Raw genomic sequence first — 17,667 nt, forward strand, 5'->3', positions numbered from 1 at the left:
TCCCCAGTGCCGCCCCTCCCCTCTTCTACCCCGCCCCAACACCCCAGCTCCCCCTCCCCAGTGCCGCCCATCCCCTCTCTGCCCCGCCCCTAACACCCCCAGCTCCCCTCCCCAGTGCCGCCCATCCCCTCTTCTGCCCCCACCCCAAACACCCCCGAGCTCCCCTCCCCCAGTTCCGCCCATCCCCTCTCTGCCCCGCCCCAACCCCCAGGCTCCCCTCCCCAGTGCCGCCCATCCCCTCTCTGCCCCGCCCCAACCCCTGAGCTCCTCCCCCAAGTGCCGCCCATCCCCTCTCTGCCCCGCCCCAACACCCCCGAGCTCCCTCCCCACTGCCGCCCATCCCCTCTCTGCCCCGCCCCCAACCCCCAGGCTCCCCTCCCCGGTGCCGCCCCTCCCCTCTCTGACCCAGCCCCCAACACCGCCCGAGCTCCCCCTCCCCAGTGCCGCCCATCCCCTCTCTGCCCCGCCCCAACCCCTGAGCTCCCCTCCCCACTGCCGCCCATCCCCTCTCTGCCCCCGCCCAGACACCCCCAAGCTCCACCTCCTCCAGTGCCGCCCCTCCCCTCTCTGACCCCCCCCAACACCCCAGAGCTCCCCTCCCCGATGCCGCCATCCCCTCTCTGCCCCTGTCCCCAACACCCACCCAAGCTCCCCTCCCCACTGCCGCCCATCCCCTCTTCTTCCCCCAAATACCCCCAGCTCCCCTCCCCAGTGCCGCCCATCCCCTCTTCTGCCCCCACCCCAAACACCGCTCCGAGCTCCCCTCCCCAGTGCCGCCCATCCCCTCTCTGCCCCGCCCCAACCCCCAGGCTCCCCTCCCCACTGCCGCCCATCCCCTCTCTGCCCCGCCCCAAACACCCCCAAGCTCCACCTCCTCCAGTGCCGCCTCACCCTCTCTGACCCGCCCCAACACCCCAGGCTCCCCCTCCCCGATGCCGCCCATCCCCTCTCTGCCCCTGTCCCCAACACCCACCCAAGCTCCCCTCCCCACTGCCGCCCATCCTCTTCTTCCCCCAAATACCCCCAGGCTCCCCCTCCCCAGTGCCGCCCATCCCCTCTTCTGCCCCCACCCCAAACACCGCTCCAGCTCCCCTCCCCAGTGCCGCCCATCGCCCTCTCTGCCCCGCCCCAACCCCCAGGCTCCCCTCCCCAGTGCCGCCCATCCCCTCTCTGCCCCGCCCCCAACCCCCAGGCTCCCCTCCCCGGTGCCGCCCCTCCTCTCTGACCCAGCCCCAACACCCCCGAGCTCCCCTCCCCAGTGCCGCCAATCCCTCTCTCTGACCCTGCCCCAACACCCCCGAGCTCCCCCTCCCCAGTGCCGCCCATCCCCTCTCTGCCCCGCCCCAACCCCTGAGCTCCCCTCCCCAATGCCGCCCATCCCCTCTCTGACCCCGCCCCAACACCGCCCCGAGCTCCCCCTCCCCAGTGCCGCCCTTCCCCTCTCTGCCCCGCCCCAAACACCCCCAAGCTCCACCTCCTCCAGTGCCGCCCCTCCTCTCTGACCCCGCCCCAACACCCCAGAGCTCCCCTCCCCGATGCCGCCCATCCCCTCTCTGCCCCTGTCCCCAACACCCACCCAAGCTCCCCCTCCCCACTGCCGCCCATCCCCTCTTCTTCCCCAAATACCCCCAGGCTCCCCCTCCCCAGTGCCGCCCATCCCCTCTTCTGCCCCACCCCAAACACCGCTCCGAGCTCCCCCTCCCCAGTGCCGCCCATCCCCTCTCTGCCCGCCCCCAACCCCTGAGCTCCCCTCCTCAGTGCCGCCCATCCCCTCTCTGCCCCGCCCCAACCCCCGAGCTCCCCTCCCGCACTGCCGCCCATCCCCTCTCTGCCCCGCCCCAACCCCTCCCGAGCTCCCCTCCCCAGTGCCGCCCATCCCCTCTCTGCCCCGCCCCCAACCCCCAGGCTCCCCCTCCCCAGTGCCACCCATCCCCTCTCTGCCCCGCACCCAACCCCAGGCTCCCCTCCCCACTGCCGCCCATCCCCTCTCTGCCCCGCCCCAAACACCCCCAAGCTCCCCTCCCCAGTGCCGCCCATCCCCTCTCTGACCCCGCCCCAACACTGCCCGAGCTCCCCTCCCCAGTGCCGCCCATCCCCTCTGCCCCGCCCCAACCCCCGAGCTCCCCTCCCCACTGCCGCCCATCCCCTCTCTGCCCCGCCCCAAACACCCCCAAGCTCCACCTCCTCCAGTGCCGCCTCACCCTCTCTGACCCCGCCCCAACACCCCGAGCTCCCCTCCCGATGCCGCCCATCCCCTCTCTGCCCCTGTCCCCAACACCCACCCAAGCTCCCCTCCCCACTGCCGCCCATCCTCTTCTTCCCCCAAATACCCCGAGCTCCCCTCCCCAGTGCCGCCCATCCCCTCTTCTGCCCCCACCCCAAACACCGCTCCGAGCTCCCCTCCCCCAGTGCCGCCCATCGCCCTCTCTGCCCCGCCCCAACCCCCAGCTCCCCTCCCCACTGCCGCCCATCCCCTCTCTGCCCCGCCCCAACCCCGAGCTCCCTCCCCACTGCCGCCCATCCCCTCTCTGCCCCGCCCCAACCCCCTCCCGAGCTCCCCTCCCCAGTGCCGCCCATCCCCTCTCTGCCCCGCCCCAACCCCTGAGCTCCCCTCCCGGTGCCGCCCCTCCCCTCTCTGACCCAGCCCCCAACACCCCCGAGCTCCCCTCCCCAGTGCCGCCAATCCTCTCTCTGACCCTGCCCCAACACCCCCGAGCTCCCCTCCCCAGTGCCGCCCATCCCCTCTCTGCCCCGCCCCAACCCCTGAGCTCCCCTCCCCAATGCCGCCCATCCCCTCTTCTGCCCCGCCCTCAACACCCCCCAAGCTCCCCCTCCCCCAGTGCCGCCCAACCCCCTCTATGCCCCCGCCCCAAACACACCCCGACACTGCTCCTGGTTTTGGGAGGGGAACAGGAGAAAGGACAAAAGAAGCAAGAGACGAAGAGAAAGGAGGGAGGGATGGATGGAGGAAAAGGTGAAACAAAAAGAACAAACCCTAATGTCCCCAGTGATTTTAAGGGACAAAATCCCAGGTACGGAATAAAATTCTGCCTCCTTAAGCTCGTGTTTTCCATGCCTAGAATTCAACTGTCACCAGATGGATCAGACTGAACAGGTTTCAAACCTCGAGGAGGCTCTTACCTTCTAAACAGGGACGGCTGTTTTCTAGTAAAATCAGGAAAAGGGAAGGAGAAAACTCAAAAGAGGTTCCTCCTGGTGCTCACGTCCGTGAACCCGAATACTCTCTCAGTCCTCAAAGAGAGACCTGGAGAAGGAGACTTGCTGAAGCAAAGCCACAGGGGTCTCTGAGGTTTCCCTGGCCCCTCGCCCCTGTCCTGCCTGGCTGATGTCAGCATCTCTCTGTGAGGTCACCACCTCCCCACCACCTTTGACCAATAGTCTGAGGTCCTGCAAAAGGCCTTTGTGATGTCACTGCCACACCCCTCCCTTGCTGGGCTAATGTCCTGCCCCTGGCCAGGCACTTTGGAGGTTTGAGCTACTCCCTGTGGATCACCCCACTCAAGGAGCGTTCGTTCTAGGCAGCAAGCCGGCTAGACAGGAAAACATCAGACGCTGCTCCCAATGCTACACTCAGTTTTTCAGAAATTAGTCGACTTTATGACCAGAAGAGACCATTAGAGCATCTAATCTGACCCCCTGCATATCACAGGCCTCCTGTATGACACAAGAGCTACTTTTGGAGAAAACACATTCCAGAAAGGGATCTAGTCTTCATATGATGACATCAGGAGATGGTGAATCCACCACTTTCCTTGGTAGCTTGTTCCTGTGGTGAATCATCCTCGCTGTAGAATAAATGTGTCTTATTTGTAATATGAATTTGTCTCTTTTCGCCTTCCAGCCATTGGGTCTTGTTATTCCTTTCTCTGCTAGATTAAAGAGCCCTTTAATACACAACCTTTTCTCTCCATTAAGGCCCTTCAACACTTCAATGAAGTCACCTTTCAATCTTCTTTTGATAAGCTAAACAGGTTGAGCTCATTCAATAGCTCACTAGAAGGCATTTTTCTCCAACCCTCAGAACATTTTGTGGCTCTTTGGTCATCAGGCTCCTGAACTGCAGCTGGATGTGGTTCTTGTTCTTCTGCACAGCACAGCTCCTGGAGAAGAGGGATCTGCAAATGCACATTCATATGATCCCTTTGTTTAATTGATGAAAACATAAACTAGACACTTAGAGGATTGGAACTGATTTCAGCTGATGGACAGCTTTGCTAGGTTTTTATGCATTTGGACAGCGAAATGTTGAGTGTTTACATTCATATCAAGCACCCCCGTATAGTGGAGCTCCTGAACAGAATGGAGAATGGAAATGAAAATATTTTCCTTTTTAAAAAAAAAAGAAAGAAGGTTATAAGAGAACACAGGGGTTTCAACCAAGGACCACTTAACTGGCTGGCAAGCACTCTACCACTGAGCTATACCCCCATGACAACAGGAGTATGGAATCGTGATGTCCAGCACTTTAAAGGACAGACCCTGCTTCATCGAGCTCCTTTGCCATTCCCAGACCACAGGTGGTTTTAAAAATGGGGTTTGATTAAACGTCTTAAATGTGGTAAACACCACAGCTTGCACACCCACCGATATAGCTTCTCCCAGTGACAGAGCTGCCACCTCTTGGGAAGTGGATTAACTGCACCCACAGAAAACTCTCTCCCATCAACATAGAGCAGTGGTTCTCAAGCTGTGAGTCAGGACCCCAAAGTGGGTCATAACCCTGTTTTAATGGGGTCGCCAGGGCTGGCATTAGAGTTGTTTGGGCCTGGGGCTGAAGCCAAAAGTCTGAGCCCCCCCACCCAGGGCTGAATCCCTCAAGCTCTGGTTTTGCCCTCCCCTAACTGGGGCAGGGCTCAGGCTTTGCCTCCTCTGCCTGTGCTCAGTGTAGAGGGGCTTGGTGTGTCTTTCTAGGGTCATGTAGTAAGTTTTTTTGTTTTTGTTTTTTGCAAAAAGGGGTTGTAGTGAAAGGAAGTTTGAGAAACCCTGGCATAGAGCCTCTGAATATGTCTAGACTTGGCTCCCTGTGGCAGATCAGACACTGAAAGTACAGCCATGGAGACACCACACACCAGCCTTGCCTAGCAGGCAAGAATCCAACCTCCACAGAAAGATGCCTGTTGCTTTCTAACCCAGCTCCCTAAGCCCTCAGCCACCACCACTTAACAAAGGGGCTTTTCTACACTGTGGTTCTGGTCTCACTGAAGGGTCATTTCCAATTGTTTGCTCAGACCAGCATTAGGGAAAATGGTGCCCTGGGCAAAGCTTGTACTTTGGCACTTCCCCATTGCCCCTGGACGATCCCCACTCCCCCTTTACCGCTAGCTCCTGCACTCCCAACCCTTGCACCTCCTTCACCCCTAACTCCTGCCCCCTCCTGGGCCCCCTTTGCCCTTAACTCTCTGGGCCACCAGCCATTGCCCCTCTCCTGCAGCCCCTCACATGGCTCCAGTGCTAGGGGCCCCGCACTTGTTCTCCCTTTCCCTGGGCTTTGGCATCACTAGCCCCTGCTTAGCGAGTAGGGTTCAGTAGTTCCCAAAAAGTGGGGCATGACTCCTAGGGGGACACAGAGGAACATTCATAGAGTCAATGAAATCAATTGAGCTTCTTCAGTCTCTCGCTGCAGACATTTCCCTTGTTTTTAAAGGCAAAAATCCTGATCTTTCCAACGGGAGCTGCTGCTTCAATGTTCAGTTTGGGGGAGGGATCTGGCTGCACTCAGAGATCTGCCCGCGGGTTACAATCTGTGATCCGAAGGGCCGAACGCAAACAGCGTTTAGATGGGACCGTTAGTGCTGCCCCCGTGTGGCCAAAGACTAGAACTGACCAGCAGAGTTTACAGCTGGAGCCTGGGACGCTCCTGAACAAACTGGGCACAAAGCCTCTCGCGTGGGACCCTCGCTGTGCAGCAGGAGGCGGAGGGAAGCTGATTGTCAGGGCTCAGGGCTGCACCCTGCCAGGCTGAGCCGGTGTCTGTGCTAAGCTCGGCATCAATCAGGTGATTCTGGGCAGTTCGGGGTCCCCAGGCTCCCACAGGAGGGTGAAGCAGGTCACCCCTGGAGCAGGTTAAAGCTGCAGGGTGACAGTGGGGTTGCTGCCCCTGTGAACAGCTGCTGTAGCACCGCCTGGGCAGGACAGGGAGAGCCAGTTATACCCCCCCCCCAGCCTGTATCGGGGGATGGGAGCACTCACACCCTGGGGACCCATCCACCAGAGATCTATGGGGGGGAGAGTGGCACCCACACACCCAGGATGTTGTGGGGGGGGGGCAAGGGCATCCACACTCCGGGATCCTCTGCAGAGGGACGGACACCCACACATCCAGGATTCTGTATGGGGGCAGAGGTACCCAGACACCTGGGCGGGGGAAGGGGGCACCGAAACATCCGGGATCTTACCTGGGAGGACAGCGGCGCCTGCAGCTCGACGTGAGACGGGGGCGGGGGGAGCAGGAGCATTTCCCAGTTCCAGGCTGTCCCCGTCTGGCCAAGGCACAGAGCTCACAAGCAGAGTTTAAAGCTCCAGCTGCCAGGCTGTAAAGCAAGCCGGGCTCTGTGGCTGGTGCCTGTGATCCCAGCTCCTGGGGAGCCTGAGGCCGGTGGATCGCTTGAGCTCAGGAGCTCTGGGCTGCAGGGGGCTGTGCCGATCGGGTGTCCGCACTAAGTTGGCATCAATATGGTGATCCTGGGGAAGCTTGGGGTCTCCAGTTTGCCTAAGGAGGGGTGAACCGGCCCAGGTCGGAAACGGAGCAGGTCAAAACTCCCCTGCTGATCAGTAGTGGGATCACACCTGTGAATAGCCCCTGCAGCGTAGCCTGGGCAAGACAGTGAGACATGGTCTCTTTTTATACAGACACCCCCCACAGAGCCTGGATGGGGGGAGGGGAGCACCCACACGCTGGGGATTCTGACTTGGGGGAAGGGATGCACCCAAGCAACACAGATCTTGAAAAGGGGAACAGCGACACCCACAGATCCCGGATGGGGGCAGGCAGGGGAAACCACACACGGGAGCTAGTTCATGGGGTGGGGGACAGAGACACCCACCGGAGATCCTGGATGGGAGCACCCACATGATGGGGATCTTGAACTGGGAGGAGGGAAGCACCATGTACCAGAGGTTCTGAAGGGGAACAGGGACATCCACACACCACGTGTCTCGCAGCAAGAGCTGTGGTCTTCATTTACACAGGGCAGTGATGGGGAATTAATCACGTCCCTTGCAGAGCTTGTTCCACTAGATGATTAGCCTCATTGTCAGGGCGGCTTCAGGAAGTGCGGGGCCCAATTCGAACAGTTTCGATGGGGCCGGGGCAGGGACGACTAAAACAAAAAAACCCTTAAAAAACCCCTTTCATTTCTTCCATGTATTATTTACTTTCCATGACTATATAAATAATAACAAAATTATCTATTACATACATTGCATCATATATTAATTAGCTGATTTTCACTTTCATATTAGGAAAATAATTTGTTTTGATAGTTGTACAACTGATTTTCTTCACTATTTTATTAAAATTTATAAATATTTCTTTATTAATATAAAATTGCCCCCTCCTTCCCCCCCCCCCAGTGCCGCCCGGCCCCGTGGAAACAAACCCTCCTTCCCCAGCTCCGCCCCATCGAAACAAGGTTGGGGAGGGGGGTTGCGGGAAGAAACGGCACACATGGGGTGACCAGATCACAGCAGTAAAATAGGACCTGCCCCCCTCCCTGCTCAGCCCCACCATCACACCCCTCTTCACCCCCTAGCCCCCTGCTGGCTTGCTGCATCCCTCCTAGTCAGTCCTCCCCACCACTTGCCTCCTTTCACCTTCTCCCTCCCCTGTCAGAAACCTCCATGCCCGCCCCTAGAGCCCCTGCTGGCTCACTGCTCGCCTCTTTGCCCACCTGCCACTTACCCCCTCAGCCTTCCCCCCAAGTATAAAGCCTCATTCAAAGCCCCAGGGGTCACTATATTACTGCACACAGAAGTCAATCAATGCAGTTGTAGATAAATCTCTGCATTATGCATTTTTGTATAACTTTTATATGACTTTGTATTGAACCTTGGTAATATGTTATAGCAGGCCCCTAAGGTAGTGTAATTAAGGTAAAAGAAAAATGTCTTTTTGCTAGAAGTAGAATAAGATCTTCCCCCCACTTTGTAATCAGTTGCCCTGTTGAATGGATGAGGTGTGAATTAGGAAGGTGTGGAAGGCAGCACCTCCAGACAGCTGCAACCCTTGGAGAGGGGCTGGGAGCCAGACCGAGGAGAGCTTTGCCCAGGCTGAGTGGGACGGAGTTTGGGTGCTGCGTGCAGGCTCTGGGCTGGGGCACGGGGTGGGGTGCAGGAAGGGTGGAGGGGTGCAGGCTCTGGGAGGGAGTGCGGAGGGCTGGGTGCATGCTCTGGGATAGAGTTTGGGAGCCGGAGATGGGGTGCTGGGTGCTTGGGGGGGAGGGGAGGGGAGGGGACTGCCATCACATGTGGCTTCCTTCCTCCCGCGCTGCCCTTCACCATAGCCTCGGTGGGGAATGGGGCTGCCCCTTGCCCAGTGTTTGCAGGAGTGGTGGCTGGGGGGAAACCCAGTCAAACTCTGGTTTTACTCTTTCGTTGATGGGTCACTTTAACCCATTACACACCCTTTCCCACCTCTCTCACCCCGCTTTTCTACTGGGCTTGTTTGCTCTTTTCGGTGGAGCCAGATGAAAACCACAAACCTCAGTGAGAGCAACAGGCTGGAAGACTAGACTGAACCCACCACCCAGCCTAGTCCATCCCAGAGCCCAGGACTGAGGGCAAATGACCCCCCACCCCCAGGCCACCTGTTTCCACTCCTGGCCTCTCCCCGCACTGCCAGCGATTCTGTATAGCTGCATGAGGCGGGATTTCAACCGGACCCCCCCCCCCCTGCTAAATTCACCCCTGTTTTGCAACCACTCTGCACCAATAGCACCTCCCTTCCCTGCCCTAGAGCTGCTGGATGGCTAGAAAGCTGAGCTGGGCATTTGATTGATCTGGAATATTATCATGCCCCCCCTCAAAAAAACCTTAATATCCCCACAGCTTTGGGGGAGGGGAATATCCCCCCCCCCCCGAAAGCTGGTCTAATTTATTGTTGTAGGGCAAATGAAGGCGCCATAGTTTAATGGAAATATTCAGCCCCTACAGAGATCTTGCAGCAGGGAAAGCAGAGTTGATGGGAGGGAACTGGTCTGGATAGGAGCCTCCGTCCTCTTTCTTTGCAAAATAATTTGGAGAGGGGAATCAGATCATGCCGTGCCTCAGTTTCCCCTCTTGCCAGGAAGGGGGGGGGGAGAGAAGTCTCAGCCTGCCGTGTTGCAGACCTTTCGCATTCTCCCCTCTTGATGTATTTGGTTTCCCCCTCCAAACCTCCCTCTCCCTCTCACCTGGAGTTCACAGCACTAAGTACCGGCTCGGGGCTTTTTTCCTGGGTTACATGATCCCGAATTTAGTTTGGAACCAGACACAGGCAGGCACCAACTCACCCTCAAACAGCAACACCACGAAAACCACAAAACCAACCCAATATTACAACCCTGCGGGGAATCACAGGGTCAGACACTCACGGCTGGAAGCCCCAGCAGCTGCTCAGGTGAGTGAGGTGCACGGCAGAGATTCCTGTCTCCCACCGGGCCGGAAGCTCCCTCGGCGTCTCCTCCAGGTGAGTGCCGGGGGTGGGGGAGGGGAAGGAAGGCTGCAAAGCACATGTGCCTCCTCCCCCCTCCCCCCTCCCCCCTGCAACACCCAGGCGGCTGCCTCTGCCTCAGCCGGCCAGGGTCTCTCGTTGCCTAGCAACAACAGCTGCTGCTTCCGGGAGAGACGCTGCCGGCGCGGGGCCTTCTCAGGCGCGGGGCCCAATTCGGGGGAATCGGGCAAATCGGCCTAAAGCCGGCCCTGCTTGCAGCCCTTCTCTTCCGCCCTGACTGATAGGGGGGAGTATTGAGCCTCCCTCCCTTAGGCCCTTCAGCATCCCTGGGGACCACCAACACCGCCCAAGTGACTTTGGGCCAGTAGGTCAACCAATAGGGCTGCCTCCTAGGCCAGGCTGCAGCCCAGCTTCAGGACTCAGAGGAAATGGAGCTCGCATCCCTACCTACAGGACTCCCGGCATGGCCAGGCTTCTGGATCAAACGTCCCCTCTTGTGCTCAAGTCACAACAGCTAGCGGGTAAAAGACAGGCTTTCATGGCCTTTGAGAAAGCAAGATAGAGCTTTGGAAGACCCAGCAGGGTTTGTGGCACAGGAATTGCCCTCAGATCCTACCGAGACTTCAGCTCAGATTGCAGGATTCAAAGTCCCGAGTGCTGCCCTTACACCATGGGACCAATAGGGAACCCCCAGACCTCTGCTGAGCTCTGGTGAGGATGACCCTGTGGGGGCAGCCCTGCATTTGCTCACCAAGTTGTCATGCAGCAGTTTGCTGCAGCTCCCAGAGGCCTTTCTTAATCCAGCCTGAGAGGCCAGTGGGCATGTGAGGAAGTTGCCCCTTCAGTCCCAGGCAGTACATGGCCCTTCCTAGTGAAAAGCCAAGTCCTGGGGAAAAAAGGTCAAATAACACCCTAGAGAGATGCCTTCTTCCATTTTGAGGAGAATGGTTCCTGCTTCACCTGACCAGGGACTTGAACCCTCAGATTAAAAGTCTGATGCTCTGCCAACTGAGCTAGCCAGGCTCATGTATAAAAGAAGCAAATTTCGTGCAGATGAGAAACTCGTCATGAAAATGAGGGCAGGAAACAATACAGAAAACCTGCTACTCGTGCTCTCTTAGCAGTCCTAGCCCCAGCCTGCTCCTCCATCCGGCGCCCTGAGGCCTTATTCTTTTTTTAGTTAAATATCAAATCCAGGAGAAAACACAGTTATACAAAGCAAAACGAAATCACAAACAGAAATGTCATTGGAAATACAGAAATAAAAAAGGAAAATGCAAACCACATCACTTTATTGTTTCTGGGCCATTCCTGTATCGAGAGAACCCGCGAAGGTCCTTGTCTGCTTATGAGAAACCTGGAGGAACTCATACCACAGCCTGAACATGAAACTCAACTGCTCCCAGGTGCCGCAGTAAAACCCTTTCCCTGCTGTGACGTTGCACTCCATAGGATTTTATGAAAAGGTGCTAATAAGTGTGAATATAATGTAACTGGAACATTCTTCATGCAAAAGGTCTCTTGTAAGGTATCATTACACAGCTTATAATCTACTGTGTGTGTTCATCCTATTTGTATGAACCGATCATTCCTGTATCTGAAACTAGAAATATGAACTATAACTCTGAGGTCCTGTTGTAATGATGCAAAGTGTGGGCCATTAATAGTGGTTTGGACTCTTGATGGCTCCCATTAACCAGGACAATTGACTGGAGATGGCTCTGTCCTGCACTATTTGTGAGTCAGGCCAGGAAGAATGAAAGCTTGGGGGTCTCACAGGACATGTGACCATGTCACCTGGTACAGGAATCCATCTTAAACCTGGGGCTTTTCCCCAGGAGAGAGACAAAAAATTCCTGCCTTGTACCAAAGCTGTATAAGGGGGTGGAACAGAACAAAGGTGGCTACAGTCATGAGAAATCCCCTAGCTACCACCTGAGCTGGAACAAGGACTGTACCAGGCGAAAAGATTGGGTCCAGGCAAGAAATAAGTCTAGTCTGCGAAAGAAGCTTATTGGAAGATCTCTGAGGGTGAGATTTGATCTGTATTGAGTTTCATACTGTATTAGGCTTGGACTTGCATGTTTTTGTTTTATTTTGCTCTATGAAGAATACAAGCTCCACAGAGAAGGAAAAGTTAATGCCATAGAGAAGTCTCTCTGTGTGTGTGAGATGGGTGGGAGGGTGTCTAGAAACCACTCTCCTCTAGTTTCTTTTCTCTGATTTCCTGTAGAAAATCTGAAGCAGGAAGCAGAAGCCATTGCCTTCTCTGAGGCTTGAACTCAGGACCTTCAGATTATGAGACTGACACGCTGCTAACTGTGCTAAGAAGGTTTTGAAAAACTTTAGGCTCAGTGTATATAGGACCCTTCTACAGCAGTGACTGGGGCAGGGAAGGAGCCAGGGGTTTGCTGGAAGAAGCAGGGAGCTCTGCTGCCCACAGACCTGTCCAGGCAGCTTTCTCAGCAGCAAAGAAATCAATTCACGCTGCCAGTGAACAATCTACTGGAACTAATGGCAGCACAGGGGGGATGTTTCCAAGCTGTGCACCTACCTCTTCATTTTAGAACTTACTCTCTTTTTTCTAGCATGGCACTTTCCATGGAAATTAGGCAAAGCAAACTACACAGGTAAGAGAAACAAGTTGGAGAAGGTACATGGGGAACAGAATCTAGTGCTCCACATAAGGCTTCAATTTATAATCCCAATACCTTGCCCTGCTGTACTAACCAGTTGCACCACTGCAGATGCTTTTTAGATGCATTCGGGAAGCAGGTAGTTCCCAGTCTCTGTGGTTCACACCTTTGCCTGGTAATTGAAAGGCTGATGCATCAAACCTAACTCAAGATGCAGCTTTTCAGCCATGAGACTCCAGGACATTTTAACAGGAAGAAAATCTCCTCCTTTCTGGTTTAGCCCCATTTGACTCCTGCCCGTCTTCTCCCCTTGTCCCCCAGTCTCTTTCCTTCCCCATTGGGGCTGTGCAGAGAGGAGCCCCAGTCAGTCTCTGTCACAGAGAGTCTGTATCCCATAAAGGGAGGGAGGGAGGGGTAGCTCCAAAACACTGATAATGGGGGGGGGGAGGGGTGTCTGTGATTAGGGGGAGAAAGGATGGAGAACTAACAGTGGGGTCCAGAGAGATTCCCCCAGATTGGGGAGATCCCCTGCTGCCCCCCATCAGCCAGCTGTGGGAAGAACAACTTGGGATTGCTTGGGGAAGCCACCTTTAAAAACACAAGTGTAACATGCTAGTTACATTTTAATAAGACCAAAGCCTCAAACCCAGGGTCACAATCACTGGAATGGCTTTGCCTTGATATTTTACCAGCTGCAGACACAAAGCAAGTCAAATTACGGTTTCCGTTCGGACTCAGTGCACACACAAGAATCTGGAGGCTTTTAATTCCTTAGGTTCTGCCGCCATTTCATTTTTGTCCTGTTCCAAGATTTATCCTTGTGCAAAGCAATGTTACGCCCTTGGGAGTGTCCCCCTCCCTGGTCCTGCCTGCTGACCATGGGCAATTTAAAAGGGCCTGGGGACCCCCGCCACCACCGCCAGCAGCACAAGGGGACTAAGGCACTTTCCTGCCCGCCCTCGCTCTGTGTGGCATGCCACTCCCGGAGACGGCTGGCACGTCCCTGCGGCCCTGGGGTGGGAGGGGTCTCTACGCGCTGCTCCCTCCTCCAGTGCCAACTGTGGCAATGGGAGCTGCGGGGGTGGAGTCTGCGGGCAGCGGTGCGCAGAGACACCCCCAGCCCTCCCGCTTACGGGCTGCTGCCGTGGTGGGGTGGGGTGTGGGTTGCTTTTGGGAGATGCCCGAGGTAAATGCTGCACCCCTCACCATCTCCTGCATCCCCAACCCCCTGCCCCAACCCAGACCCCACACCAAAACTCCTTCCAAGACCCTGCTCCCCACACACCCTCCTGCACCCCAACCCCCTGACTGAGCCCAGACCCTGCACCCAAACTCTCTCCCAGAGCCCAGCCCCTCTCCTTCCCACACCCAAACTCCCTCCCAGAGCCTTAGGCAAGTGTGTGTGGGGTGTGGGGCAGGACTTGGTCCCATTCTGAGAATCACCAAAAATTATACAAACCTGCCTCCCATGTCCAGTCCAACCTTCTGCTGATGCACCCCAGCCCACTCCCGTGCAGGGTTTGAAGCTTCCATTGCTTAAATTCCAGGACACTAAGGGATTTCAGCTCCCCTTTGCCCACAGGGAACCTTCACCCCACTCCCAACCAGGTTCTTGTCCATGGGATCACTGTAGGGGGGCTGGGTCCCGCTGGGTCTTTTCTCTCTCTACGACAGGCCAGGGTGCAATAACTGGGGCATCGGAGCACCCAGGACCTTCTGTGGGGCTGCCATTCCCCTTCCCCTTCTGTGGTCTCGTCTGTCACTGACTCCAGCCTTTTTTCTATCCATCGTCAGCACCATCCGAAGCCAGCTGCACTCACCTCAAAAAGACAGAGAGTCCTGTGGCACCTTACAGAGTAACAGACATATTGGAGCATGAGCTTTCATGGGTGAATACCCACTTTATCAGACGCATGTGGCAGAAATTTGCAGGGGCAGGTATAAATATCCAGGCAAGAATCAGTCTAGAGATAACGAGGTTAGTTCAATCAGGGAGGATAAGGCCCTCTTCTAGCAGTTGAGGTGTGAGCATCAAGGGAGGAGAAATTGCTTTTGTAGCTGGGTAGCCGAGAGTCAGGGCCAAGTATCCCTAGGCCACCCCGACAGGTGTTTGAAGAACAGGGAAACAAAGGGTACCACAAACTTATGTTTTTTTGGATGAGCCAAGAAAAGGGAGCAGCATTGTCCCCCTTGGGTAGCCCCTGTTCAATTCCAGGTCAGAAAGCAAAACTCCTCTGCAAGAATATCCAAAAAATATTGTGTTTCACTTCACTTCATAAGTACAGTTGTGTGGCAATTAAATGATGAGCCTAAAGTTTCATAAAAGCAAAGAACATTAAACAAAATAGTGTGGGAAATACGGATGTATCTGAGGAAAGGGCTTGGAATGAAGGAAGACAAAACTTGATCGGTCGAGAGAACAGGCCCTGTTTCCCCCTGGTTTGGAGCTTCTCTCACAACTACTGGAATAGCAAAGCTAAGCAAATGGGGTTCTATTGTTGCACAGGAGATTGAAGTGAGGTTATTTTCTCCAGATGGTCATGTCAGGAGTGGGATTTGAAACTACGTCTCTATGCAGAGACCAGAACACCCAAGAGATAGGGAAAAAAGAGTCTTAAAACTGGCACTTTAGACCAGTCCACCATCCTCCTGCTACAAAAAACACGACTTATCAACCCTAGTTTTCATTAATAATTGATGAACTCTTTAGGGAGGTTGAGATGGCACATCTCTTTCGACTCCTAGAGACCTTCTACAGCACAGCTGATTTTTAGACACACTCACCCGGACCTAAAGTTACACGTTTCCTGGAGCTCCATGAGTTCTGTGGTGTTGGAATCTCCCTGCTCGCATTTTAAGTGAACAAAAGATGGGTGCTGGCATTCTGAGACAGTAATGGTGAACCTCAAAATCCTGCCCTGGGGGCCAGACAGTTAAGCAACCAGCACCCACAACCTCTACCATGACAGCACCCTGTCTGGGAACAACTCACTTACCAACAGCTGGGGTGTGAAATCCTCATTTCTTTGTTGTTCTATCACTGTAGTCCCCACTTTCCTATTGCTTGTTTGAATAATCTCTGTCTGGTGCTGTGATTCTTTCTGTCTGCTGTATAATTAATTTGTTGAGTGTAAACCAATTAAGGTGGTAGGGTATAATTGGTTAGATAATCATTTTATAATATGTTAGGATTGGTAAGTTACATTTCAGTAAAATGATTGGTTAAGGCATAGCTAAGCAGAACTCCAGTTTTACTATATAGTCTGCAGTCAATCAGGAAGTAAGGGGGGGGGGAATGGGATTAGAGGAATTAGAATTATGTTTTGCTAAGGGGGGGAATAGGAACAGCGAAGGGGAACAGGGACACAGGCAAGGCTCTGTGGTGTCAGAGCTGGGAAGGGGGATACTGAGGAAGGAAATTGGAATCATTGCTTGCTGGAAGTTTATCCCAATAAACACTGAATTGTTTGCACCTTTGAGCTTCGTGCATTGCTGCTCTCTGGTCACGCGAGAAGGACCAGGAAATGGGAGGGTGATGGGATAAACCCTCTAACAAGTACGTCTTTCAGGGTGTGAAAAACCCCAGAACCAGTATAATTAAGCTGACCTAAGCCATGGTTAGATAGTGCTAAATGAAAGGAAAGATTGTTCTGTGAATGTAGCTATTACAGGAATGGAAAACCCCTCCCCTCACTGTAGTAACTGTCTTCTCCACAGTGCTATAGCAGCATTTTAAGTGTAGACAGCCTCAGAGCAAGACCAGATTTGGCTCTGTGGATGCTCAGGCACTAAGACAACAGTAATTACAATATACTAATGCATCTGTAGCTGGCAGGATTTGAATCTGTGTGGAGAGACCCCAGTCAATTTCTAGTCCATTGCATTAACCGAGGGTAGTTGATTATTTTATCAAGAGCCAAATTTCTTGGTCAATCTCTAGACACCAGAGAAAATAATAATAAGTATATAGAAAGATTTTGCAGTCACTATGGGCATAACCATGACGATTGTTCTGTGTTTCACTCTATATATTTGGCACCACTGCCTTTCCCTTTAGTCTTGTAGTTTACCAAGGGTAAAACTAAATATCTCTTCAGATACCAGGGAGTGTTTATGTTCATTCCTGCTAGCTACACAGGGGTTTGATGTAGCTGCTTTCAATCCTCCAGCTCTGCCGGGACAAGTAACATTTCAGGCTGTCACTGAACTGAAGAGGGGAGATCATTTTTTGACAGGTTACGCCTCCTCTTAAAAGTTTTTGTCTGGCTGGCAGTCCTGGTTCCCAAGTCTCTCCTGAGGGAAGAAGGTTTCTGTGCAAAATACTAAAAGTTTTAACAGAGAGGAGGGAAAGGTGATGGCCACATGATGGGGCCAGTGTGTACGACAACATGGTTCTTTTATGTGGGATGACTCTCAACACTGACTGATCTCCACTCCCTTGGATTTGAAGAGATGTTTAGTTTTGCACTTGGGAACCTGTAAGGCTGAAGCAATTTTATGGATGGTGACACTAGGATTGAAGGGTTATTTAATGTTGTAGAAATTGTTAAAAACACTGAGCTTAAACTGGAACTGCCTGTTATTAAAGGCTGGTTTCCCCACGTCAGTTCCACAAGCTCTGCTAGAAACACCCTGGGTTCTCTCCTGCCTCGGTGGGAACTGGAGGGAATCGTCCCCTGCTGCCCTTGGCTCCAGGCTGGTTTTTCTGGGGAGGGGACGTGGAATTGATTTGTTTGCTGTTGAGAAGGGAGCCAGGCCAGTTCTCAGGGAATGAGAACTCCCAATATCTTCCCAGCTCAAAGCTGCCCTGTCCCAGCCTCTGTTCCCCTGGGGGCCCTGCGTGTTTGACTCTAGAGCAGGCCGCGAGCAGCAGCTGAGGCAGAGGACAGCCTGGGCCGGGCAGATGCTAGGAGCAGAGCACCAGAGGCCTCTACTGGCTCCCTCCTCAGCAGGAAACAATCAGTCCCCACACGCACCCCGGGACAGCAGCCTGGAGCCAAGGGCAGTGCCCAGTGGGGGTTTCTCTTTTTCCTCTTCCTGGGGTGAGCAGGGACCTGGGGGTGTTTCTAGCAGGGCAGTTGGAACTGAATTGGGAAACCAGCTTTTAATAACAGGCAGCTCAAGTTCAGACTAATTTTGTTACAATTTTCTTTATAATGTAAAATAATTCAAAAGTAATCAGGCAGGAATGATTGTAACTCTTTTCTCCCGGGCATAGAAAGAAACGGCTTTTTGGCTTTTCATGATACGGGAGTCAGGTTTGTTCACTGTTCAGAAGCAACGTGCTCAGAAGCCTGTTGTGTTTCATTTCTTAGGTTCTGCTGCCATCGTGTGGCCATTTCCTTCCTCTCCTTTCTGTCC

General features: G+C 54.4%; 1 protein-coding gene across 1 annotated transcript in view; it reads left to right on the forward strand.

The window, feature by feature from the left end:
- LOC120375572 (zinc finger protein 850-like) overlaps positions 1-17,667 on the forward strand; it is a gene marked incomplete at both ends in the record, with an annotated part of 169,196 nt that overhangs the window by 39,401 nt on the left and 112,128 nt on the right. The window lies entirely within an intron of this gene.

The sequence above is a fragment of the Mauremys reevesii genome, linkage group 12, assembly GCF_016161935.1.
Source record: "Mauremys reevesii isolate NIE-2019 linkage group 12, ASM1616193v1, whole genome shotgun sequence".
NCBI classification, from domain to species: domain Eukaryota; kingdom Metazoa; phylum Chordata; order Testudines; family Geoemydidae; genus Mauremys; species Mauremys reevesii.